Source organism: Gossypium hirsutum, chromosome A13 (genome assembly GCF_007990345.1).
Source record: "Gossypium hirsutum isolate 1008001.06 chromosome A13, Gossypium_hirsutum_v2.1, whole genome shotgun sequence".
NCBI lineage: Eukaryota > Viridiplantae > Streptophyta > Magnoliopsida > Malvales > Malvaceae > Gossypium > Gossypium hirsutum.
Genome location: NC_053436.1, coordinates 86,377,894 through 86,388,467, shown reverse-complemented (window position 1 = coordinate 86,388,467; position 10,574 = coordinate 86,377,894). Strand labels below are relative to the sequence as shown.

At 36.8% G+C, this 10,574-nt stretch overlaps 1 non-coding gene across 1 annotated transcript; it reads right to left on the bottom strand.

Annotated features, from left to right (window-relative positions):
* Window positions 1-5,681: 5,681 nt before the first annotated feature.
* LOC121213005 (small nucleolar RNA R71) lies at window positions 5,682-5,788 on the bottom strand. Its single transcript, XR_005908373.1, has one exon. It is a non-coding gene; the product is annotated as a small nucleolar RNA R71 (small nucleolar RNA).
* Window positions 5,789-10,574: the final 4,786 nt, after the last annotated feature.

The window sequence follows — 10,574 nt, the reverse complement described above, 5'->3', positions numbered from 1 at the left end:
TTTCTTTTTTTTTCTTTTAGTATCCTTAGTATTTCTTTTATTATTTCTTTTCTTTTACTTAAATAATGACCACTTCATGGAAATTTACCACATAGTCTAATATATGCTCCATCATGGCCGGCCACTATGCACACAAAAGGAGTATTTGACATGCAAAGCCAATATTTTCACTACATGCTTAAATAGGTCCTTATAAATTAACCTATCGCATTTCAAAAGTGTCACACATAAGTCCTATTAACTAGTTCACATGCAATCGACTAAATCCAAGTTTAAAACTTTCACACATTCATATTCACATATTCTAGACAATAATTATCACATCCAATACTTCGGTGACTCGGCTTAGCGGTCCCGAAACCACTTTCCGACTAGGGTCACTTTAGGGGTGTCACACGATGCTTCATAGATATCGATTTGGCCTTCGCATGGGATTAGTTAGTCTGAGATCGTGATTAAGCTTGATATGACGTACGAAGAAGAACCGATTCATATTTTGGCTCGTGAGATTAAAGAGTTGCGAAAAAAGAAGATTTCATTAGTTAAAGTATTGTGGCATAAACATGAAGTTGATGAAGCAACGTGGGAGCCAGAAGATGCAATGAGAGAACGTTATCCAAACTTATTCATCGGTAAGATTTTTGAGGACGAAATCCCTAAGGGGGGAGAGTTGTAACAGCCCAATTTAGACCCAAATCGTAATGGTGGTTTTGGGACCACGAATTCGAGTCAAAAAATATTTTCAAATTATTTTATGTGTTTTTTTGTGTGAATTTAAATCTGTGAAATATTTGCGATTTAATTTTGTCGTTTAGGTGTCCGATTAAATAAAAGGACTTAATCGCGTAAAATGAAATTTTGGTGGTTAATTCAAAAAGGGCTGAATTGTACTTGGCTTTTTAAGTGGAAGCCTTTAAGTTGCAAATTTCCCATTATTAAGTGAGGTGGACGGTAGTGGCCATGGCATAATGGTTTTATAATATGACAAATAAGGTTAAAAATGTAAAACATTTAATAATAAGTTAGTATATACGTTATATTATATGATAACATAAATAATCTTTTATTTCTTCATCACTTAGCCGAATATAAACAAAATAAAAAGAAAGAACAAGAGTTAGGGTTCGGCCAATCTTAAAGCTTAATCAAGGTATGAATTTAGTCCGGTTTTTGATCATTTCTACGTTTTTGAGATCGTTGCTTAGTAATCTTCAAGACCCATGATTTAATTTTTGATTTTGATGAATATTTTGAGTTGTACCATTCTGATAGCTTGTGATTTTGTTGTTTGATGATGAAATATGAAAGATATGTTTAGATTAACATGTTTTATATTGGAATTTTTTGATGATTTTGAGTAATTAGGACTTAATTGCAAAATATTAACTTGAGGGATTAAAATGTGAAATTAATGAAATATATCAGCTTGTATAGGTATGGGTACTATTCGGCCTAACATGGGTACTTTGAAATTTTGTGTATTTTGTGTTTTGTGCAATAGGGACTAAATTGTAAAAATTGTAAATGTTAGGGGTAAAATGGTAATTTTCCATTTATGTGTTGTTGGACTAAATTGATTGAAAATATGTTTGAATGAGCTTAATTTGAATATGTTTAGATCAAGAACCAAAGAAATTGGATTTAGATCGAGGGAAAATGAAAGTTGTCAACTAGTTGATCCGTACCGATTTTTCGTAGTTCGAGGTAAGTTTAAGCAAATAGACATACTTAATTCTAATTAAATGTAATATATATATGCTGAAATGAATTGTATGATTTATTACATGTTCAATTCGAATGTGAATAAGCTTGGTTACCATGTTTCCAAATTCGTTTCGATCGAGTTATGACGTCCGAAAAACCCGTATGAACCTTAGGAATAGTTAGGATACATATGTCATGACATGGGATTCCGATACATGTGTGTGAGTAAGACCATGGCATCGATATGTGATTCCGATATGTGTTTACGAGTAAGACTCTGTCTAGGACAGTGGCATCGATAAGAGATTACATGTAAGACCACGTTTGAGACGTTAGCATTGTACGATATATGTGTGATTATTCGAGTGTCCTACCCAATTCCAAATGGTTAACCAGGCATGGATAAATTGTGAATAAATACAAAAAATGAGCTGAAAAATTAGGTATGTAATAATCTGTTATCTATGGAAACAAGCTAAGTAAGCTAATTTATGTATGTTACAAGTGGTGTATGAATTTAATAAGGAATATGTACGAATATGATTGTGATCTTGGCTTGGAAGGTGAGTAACTTAAGTTTTATTAAAAAGACTTTTAACTATGTGTATATACATAAGTGTGATTGTGTATAATCGGCTACATAGGAAAAATATGTGTAAAATATCATATTATGATTCTTGAGTTGATTCAAATGTATAAATATATGTTTGAATGTGTCTTGACATTGTGGCTTGAAAGTTGAATAACTTTTGATTAAATAGTTTAGGTGAACATTCGGCCTAGGTAATTATGGTGCATAGAATGTATTATTTTATCTCATTTGTAGATTTAAGATTAAGTATTGATAATGATATTATAATTCGGCAAGATTAATCAATTTGAATATGTTATCAAGATGTTTATTTTCTTATGACTTACTAAGCTGTGGTAGCTTACTCTGTGTATTATGTTACTCTGTTTTATAGATTTTGAAGTCAAGCTACAGGCTTGGGACTATCAGCCAAGCTCATCACACTATCTACTATTTTGGTACCTTATTAGCTAAACTTAAATTATGGCATGTATAGGCTGGAATTTACCTTTGAAATGCTGAATGTGGGTTATGAATATAAGCCATGCGAAAATGGCTAAACTTTTATTTTTAAATTCGATCATGGTGAGAATGAGTTGTGTTTATTTTAGTTTTATAGTTATGTGCTACGAAGGTATAATATTTGTGACAGGTACTAAATGCTTTGAAAATGATTTGCTTAAAATGATTAAGTTTGGTCTTATGTATTCTTGGTTAGATTGTTAAATGAGAGTGATTGTTGGTAAACTAGTAATGGAAGCTTAGATGTACATGTGGTGTTAGGTAGTAAATTCGACTATAAAAGAATAAAAGCATTATATGTATTTATTAAAATTGATAATTGGTATTAGAGATATGAAATGCGAAATAGTTAACTATGATGGATAAATGTTTATTAGTTTGACTGATTCGGTTGTAAAGTGATATATGTTGCATGTGTTTCATGAATATTTGGTCAATTGTTTAATATGCATTCAATGCTAAGTGTGATCGTTATTTTAGGATAAGTTAATTATTACGTACATATGCATTATTAACATGTTTGGCCATGATATAATGTACTAAATATACATATGTGATTATATATTAATTTATGTAATAGGACTGTACATTTAAACGTGTTTACCAAAAGTTTGCTTTTAAAGTTAGGTCATGTATGACATTATGGGAACAATAATTTGAGATGTCTGAATGATGTCTTTTACTTAGTTATTTAATATGAAATTTTAAGCAGAATAATTTGCATATATGATAAGTGTACTTCTTGTTCGTATGTGCATGAAATGGTTAAAATTTACAAAGGCCAATTGCATGTAATTTAATGACTGAAGTAGTTATGTACAAACTTTAATAACTGATAAACTGTAATATATACATATTTTTAACCCATGCTTGGCATATTTATGAATGATTTCTCCTTGGTTTTAGTGGTTTTGATGCTTCTAATCCTTTAATTTCATGTTTATACTTAGGAGAGCCTAGGATAGCAAAAAGAGCGAAAAAGGGGCCAAAAAAAAAACAAATTGGGCTTAAAATAATGTTTCACACGGCCTAGGCACTTCCACACGGGTAATCCACACGCCCGTGTGAGGCAGACGAGCAGACCACACGCCCGTGTGTAACGACTGTGTCGACATTATTCCAAGTCAGAATTGCACACGATTTGAAGCACTTGCAGACGGGCGTGGCACACGGCCGTGTCCCTGTCGAGCCCAAGTCTAATTCTACTAAAAAAGGGCACTTTTTGGGTTATGAAGCATTCTAAAGCCTATATAAACACCCAATAGGAGGATTAAGGGGGACACACAGAGTTAGAGGCAGAACGTACTCAAGAAAAGCCATCGGAATCACCTCGGAGCTAGGATCTACATCAAGACTGAAGATTTTCATCCAATTTCCTAGAAGTTCTTTGGGTTCTTTATGTATTGTTGTTTTCCAAACTTTGAGATGTTTTCCATTATCATTATGAACGAAACTCCCTAAATACCTAAGGGAGATGAAACCTATGACAGATCTTACTATTATTTGAATTATATGATAAAGACTTATGCTTATTCTTAATTGTGAATTCTAAATACTTGTTTTAATATTCCAGGGTATTAATTCAGGTTTTGATGTGCTTATTTAGTGGAGCGAAAGTCCCTGTTTAAGAGTAGATCATTCATAATTAAGTGGAGTTGAATGCAATCCTAGAGATAGGATGACATAAATCTGCCAGATTAGAGTCAAATATAATAAGGGAATCCATAGATTGAGTTAATGCAACAATAAGGGTTTTAATTAGAAAGAGATTTCAATTAATCAACCTAAAGTCAGTTGTTCTTAGTCTCGAAAGAGATATTAACATAAATTAGGGATTCCTATGGATTAAGTTAAGTGAATAAATTGTCTAATTCAGAAATAATAAGTGAAGTCTAGGTGGATTCTTCCTTGGGTATTGTCTTCTCCATCCATTTTTCCTAAAGCATTTTCGAAACTTCATCTTTGTCATAGTCTTAGTTAATTTAGATAATTAGTTTTAGTTTAAAAATACATTTTAATTCTTAGGCTAGATAATAAAAAGAGAGTAACTACTAGTACTCTTAGTCCTCGTGGATACGATATTCCGGTCTCACCATGACTATACTACTGTTCGATAGGTGCATTTTCCTTAGTTGAATTTATAGTTAGTTTTACGACCATCAAGTTTTTGGCGTCGTTGCCGGGGACTAAGATATTAGGAACACATAATTTTTATTACTTTAGCCATTTATTTAATTTAATTTTAATTTTGTTTATATCACTAAATTTTCTTTTATTTACTTCTGGCAGGTTTTTATAGTTTATGACTAGAAGAAACCCGTCAAGACCTTTTCTTTTTGATAGTGAGATCGAAAGCACAGCTCACAGAAACCGAAGAGAAATAAGGTAAGGCCTACGATACATAGAGGATGGGCAAGAGGACAATATTCAACCCACAACCGAGGAGATGGCTGATAATCATAATAATTAGTTACCTTCTGTGGCTATTACAGACCCAGTAAATCAGAATCCTGCTCCTCGTACTATGTATGATTATGCTAAACCTAGTTTAACAGAAGCTGAATCGAGTATAGTTAGACCTGTTATTGCTGCAAATAATTTTGAACTAAAACCTAACACGATTCAAATGATACAACAGTTTGTTCAGTTTGATGGTTTGCAGGTTGAGGATCCAAACACTCATTTAGCAAACTTTCTGGAATTTTACGACACCTTTAAGATAAATGGCATTTCTGATAATGCCATTTGCCTTCGGCTGTTTCCCTTTTCATTAAGAAATAAGGCTAAACAGTGGTTAAACTCGTTACCACGAGGGTCAATCACTACTTGGGAACAGATGACAGAAAAAATTTTACTTAAATATTTTCTGCCGGCTAAAATGGCTAAACTAAGGAATAATATCTCTTCTTTTGTGTAGATGGATTTAGAAACTCTTTATGATGCATGGCAGAGATACAAGGACTTATTAAGAAGGTGTCCTCACCATGGGTTACCTCTATGGTTGCAGGTTCAGACTTTTTACAATAGAGTGAGCCCCTCAACAAGGCAACTGATCAACACAGCCGCCGGTGGAACTTTGAACAACAAAACACCTGAAGAGGCTTATGAATTTATTGAAGAAATGTCACTGAATAACAATTAGTGGCAAGTCATGAGAACAAAGCCGACAAAAGCAGCCGGTGTTTTCAACCTCGACGCGGTTACTATGCTATCTAACCAGGTAAAACTTTTAAATAAAAAGATTGACAGTTTGTATGGTTCTACTCAGGTACATCCAGTGATGAGGTGTGATTCAAATGGAGGAGAAGTACACACAGAATATCAATCCTTCAACCTAGCACCAAGGAGGAACAAATTCAATATATAGGTAATAATAATTCTAGACCTCAAAATAACCCATACAGTAACACTTATAATGCAGGTTGGAGGAGCCATCCCAACTTCTCGTAGGGTGGTCAAAGAAATCAAAGGCCACAACATCCCTCAGGTTTTCAACAACCACCTTACTAGTAAGAAAAGAAGCCGAACCTTGATAAGATGCTAACAAAATTTATCTCAGTGTCAGAAACTCGTTTTTAGAATACTGAAATAGCACTTAAGAATCAACAAGCGTCGATCCAAGGGCTCGAAAGTCAGATAAACCAGCTTGTTAAATTGATTTCTGAATGACCACAAAGTAGCTTACCGAGTAATACTAAATCTAACAAAAGGGAACAACTTAATGCGATTACTGTTCGAGATGAGGAAAGGTTAGTTGAACCTGAACCAGAACCGAGGCAAGGAATTGTGGTAAGTAAAGGTAAAAGTGAGGTGGACCACAGTGAGCAAAAATTGATAAGTAGAGAATACAAACCTCGTTTGCCATACCCTAGTGCGGCAAGGAAAGACCACACGGAAGAACAATTTGGTAAATTCCTTAAATTGTTAAAGAAAATACATACTAACTTACCGTTTATTGAAGCTTTTTTGCAGATGCCAAACGCAATTAAATTTTTAAAGGAGCTTTTAGCAAATAAGTGGAAGTTGAATGAGGCGTCGTATGTAGAGTTGAACGCAGTTTGCTCAGCCATTCTATAGAATAAGCTACCCAACAAGTTGAAAGATCCAGGGAGTTTTACAATTCCTTGCTTAATTGGTAGTTTAAATGTTACAAATGCTTTGGCTGATTTAGGGGCAAGTATTAATGTCATGCCCTATAAATTGTTTAAACAACCCAGTCTTGGGAAACCCAAACAAACTAGGATAAGCGTTCCATTGGCAGATAAAACAATCAGATTTCCTACGGGTATTATTGAAGACGTGCTTGTTAAAATTGAAAAATTTATATTCCCAATTGATTTTGTTGGTCTAGACATGGAAGAGGATAGTGATGTGCCGTTAATTTTGGGAAGGCCCTTTTCAACAACTGCTAGAACTATCATTGATATTGACACAGGGGAATTGATACTTCGTGTGGGCGATGACACGATTACTCTTCAAGCTCGTGATTCCACTAAAATATCTAGTAATCGAGATGATTGTTTAAGTTCGATTAATTTAAATAACGTTACAACTCAAACTTCTTTGCAAGAGTCCCTTAGTAAGAACGTGATGGACCCTCATTCTAATCCATGCCACAAAAATAAGGCGACTCACGAAGAATGAAGGCTTCAGATAGATGAACTAGATGAATGGCGAACACATGTCCCAGAGAAACCAAAAGCACATGAAAAATCCAAGCGACACCACGGTGAGCATACGATGAAACAACACAAATTAAAGTTCAGGATAAAGTATTATTAGATTGAAAGGACCCCTGAATTGCTACCTCAGAGCTTAATACAAATGGAGCGACTCCTTTCACGGTACTGAACATCTTTCCACATGGTACAGTCGAAGTAACACATACTATATTTGAAACTTTCACGGTAATAATTCTCGACTCAGACTGTATTTTGATAAAATTGATAGCAGATTTGAGGAGTTTCAACTCCTTAATCCGCTATAATCATGCGAATGAGAGGTAAGTGAGCTTCGACTCTAAATAAGCGCTTTTTGGGAGGTAACCCAAACACTAACATCACTCACTAATTTATTTTAGCTATTTTTAGTGTTTTTGTGCAGGTACAGTGGCCCACACGGCCTGGACACACTAGCATGTCCTAGACCGTGTGGAAATAGGGATAAAAATTCCCCAAGTATCGAACAACACGGTAGTGCGACACGGCCATGTAACGCACCCGGCCTGGACACACGGGCGTGTCCTAGGCCATGTGAAAACTGGAGCTAATTTTCTAAATTTTAATTAAGTCAAGGAGCCACACGGGCAAGGCACACGACCGTGTGTTCAGACACACGGGCATGTGCAGTACCACATGGGCGTGGGAGAAGCGAAGAACCTAGCAACGAGTGTGCGATGAGACCGTGTGCACCACACGGCCTAGACACACGGCCGTGTGACGATTACTCATTCAAATTTAGCGATAAACATGGGCTAGACGCGAGTCGCACGGGCGTGTGACACGGTCGTGCCATTTTTTAAACCCCCCAAACCCTAATTATTTTCTTCTTTTTCTTCCCTAAATTCCTCCAACCCTAGTTGCCGAAACCCCTTCTCCAACCTCCTTCAGCAACCGACCACACCACAACACCCTCCCCCTCATTTCCTTCCTTCCTTCCCCTTCTTTTCATCTTCTTCCCCTACCTCAACCCCAACCCCCACTCCCTCCCAACCCTCACCATTTTTCGCGTCGCACGGCCTACTACACATGCTTGTGGCTCCCTCCTAACGTCGACTGTGTCCCGCCCCTGCTCTCCACCGTCGGCCCAAGCAGCTCCATCCACTACTGGCAGCACCACTGTGGTACCCTCTTTTCCTTTTACCTCTATTTTTATTCACTTATTTGTTCTTTATTTCTTAGTTTTTTGATTATTTCTTAACTGTTAACCCATTATAATTTTAGGTAATTTTCCTTTATTTAACTTAGTAGTCTTCATCATATTGATTATTATTTTTACTTTTTCTTTTTTGTTTCTCTGACTCTTTCAATTTGACTCTTTGTTTAGCAAATTTTATTACTTAAGTTAGTATTCATATTTTCATAGATTTACATTCATCTGTTTAGTCAAATGTTAGTCATGAGTATTTTTTGTCTTATTCCTGAATCTTATGTCTATATCCCTATTATACTAGTCTTTGCTTTAATTAATATTAGGGTATATGCTTTCTAGGACTATAGTTTTATTTTTCCTTTGATTCTAAATCTTTTGTCTTGTGGTTAAATCTTAGGTGCCATTTGATTTCAGTTACTTTTAGGAACACAATGAACAAACTCACGAGGTAAAAAGACTGCCGTTCCCACTTCGAAAAAGTGGAAGGGTCCTGGCGCAACCTCATCGAGTGCCTCGATCGAAGCTCGTCATCCACTGCTTTGATTCTCCTCCAGCCCACAGGACGACCTGTTTCAGCTACTACGTGTACGACCACTGGGAGTGGGCGATGTATTTACTGGGCTGCTTTGGAGCAGGTCCAACTCGCTTACCTTGTTCGCTTCCATTTCGATACTGCGCCATGGGATTGGTTCTTTGCGATCATCAAGCCCACCTATTCGAAGCTGATATTGGAGTTCTGTACTACATTCCACCAACAGCACGTGATGAACACACATGACGAGGCTAGTACTATCGTTTTCCAACTTGGAGGACTTGCTAGGCATATGAGTGTACCTGAATGTGGGGCTGCTTTGGGCTTCTACACGGAGGAGTTCATGGCTTCAGAAAATTTCCTACAGCTTCATTGACACATTCATTTCATGCTGTTGGACCGAGCTCACAGGTGGCCAGATTATATATAACGCAAGTCGCTCAAAGGCAACTTCTCTCCCTCCAGCACTTCGCTACATTCACGCCATCTTGGCTTATACTTTGACTGGGAGGAGAGAGAGCACCGGAGTGGTTAGCACAACAGATGTGTACTTCCTATGGAGCATGGCGACTGGCCATGTATTTAACTTGGCATACTTTATCGCCCTCACCTTTCGCCATCAGACAGATTGCCATAGGAGGGGCCTTATCTGCCTTGGCCCTTATGTGACTCGTCTCGCTCGACATTTCGGCCTCTTCAACACTCCAGAGATGTCATCGACACTCACATTAGTTGGCCAGATGTCTCCGTAGGTAATTTCTAGTATGATCTATATACGGATGATAGAGGGACGCCGAGGAGTTGACCCACCTCAGTATAGACTCGTCCAGTCTGCTGACCAAGATGAGCTAGAGGACATTACTGACAATGTCCTTCCCCCTCACGGGACCCTTCCCCACCACCACCACCGCATGTAACACCCCTCGCCTGTATCCCTCGCCTGCATCCCTCTCCAGAACTGGGTTCGAGGTGTTAACGACTTAAACTCAGTCAATCACACAAAAAATGTGCTGAAAAATTTCAATAAATTTAAATCTTTTCTTTTCACATGCAATCTGTCCCATATATGGGCTTACGAGGCCTATCACTAGCAAACATAGGCCAATTCACATGGCCAAAACACTTTATCAACACAAGTCACCACCTTTGGCTAACTTATAGTATCACATACTCAACATTAAAACCCTATACATGCCATAGACTCGAAATACTAGGATTTACTTACACCAATAGTGTGAGCTCGACAGTGTGATAATATCTCTGGCGAACTCCAACCGGAGCAAGTAACTGAAGCCAACAATCTATAAAACAGAGGAATGTAACAACGGAGTAAGCTTTCATAAACTTAGTAAGTTTTAAGCAATGCAAACAAAT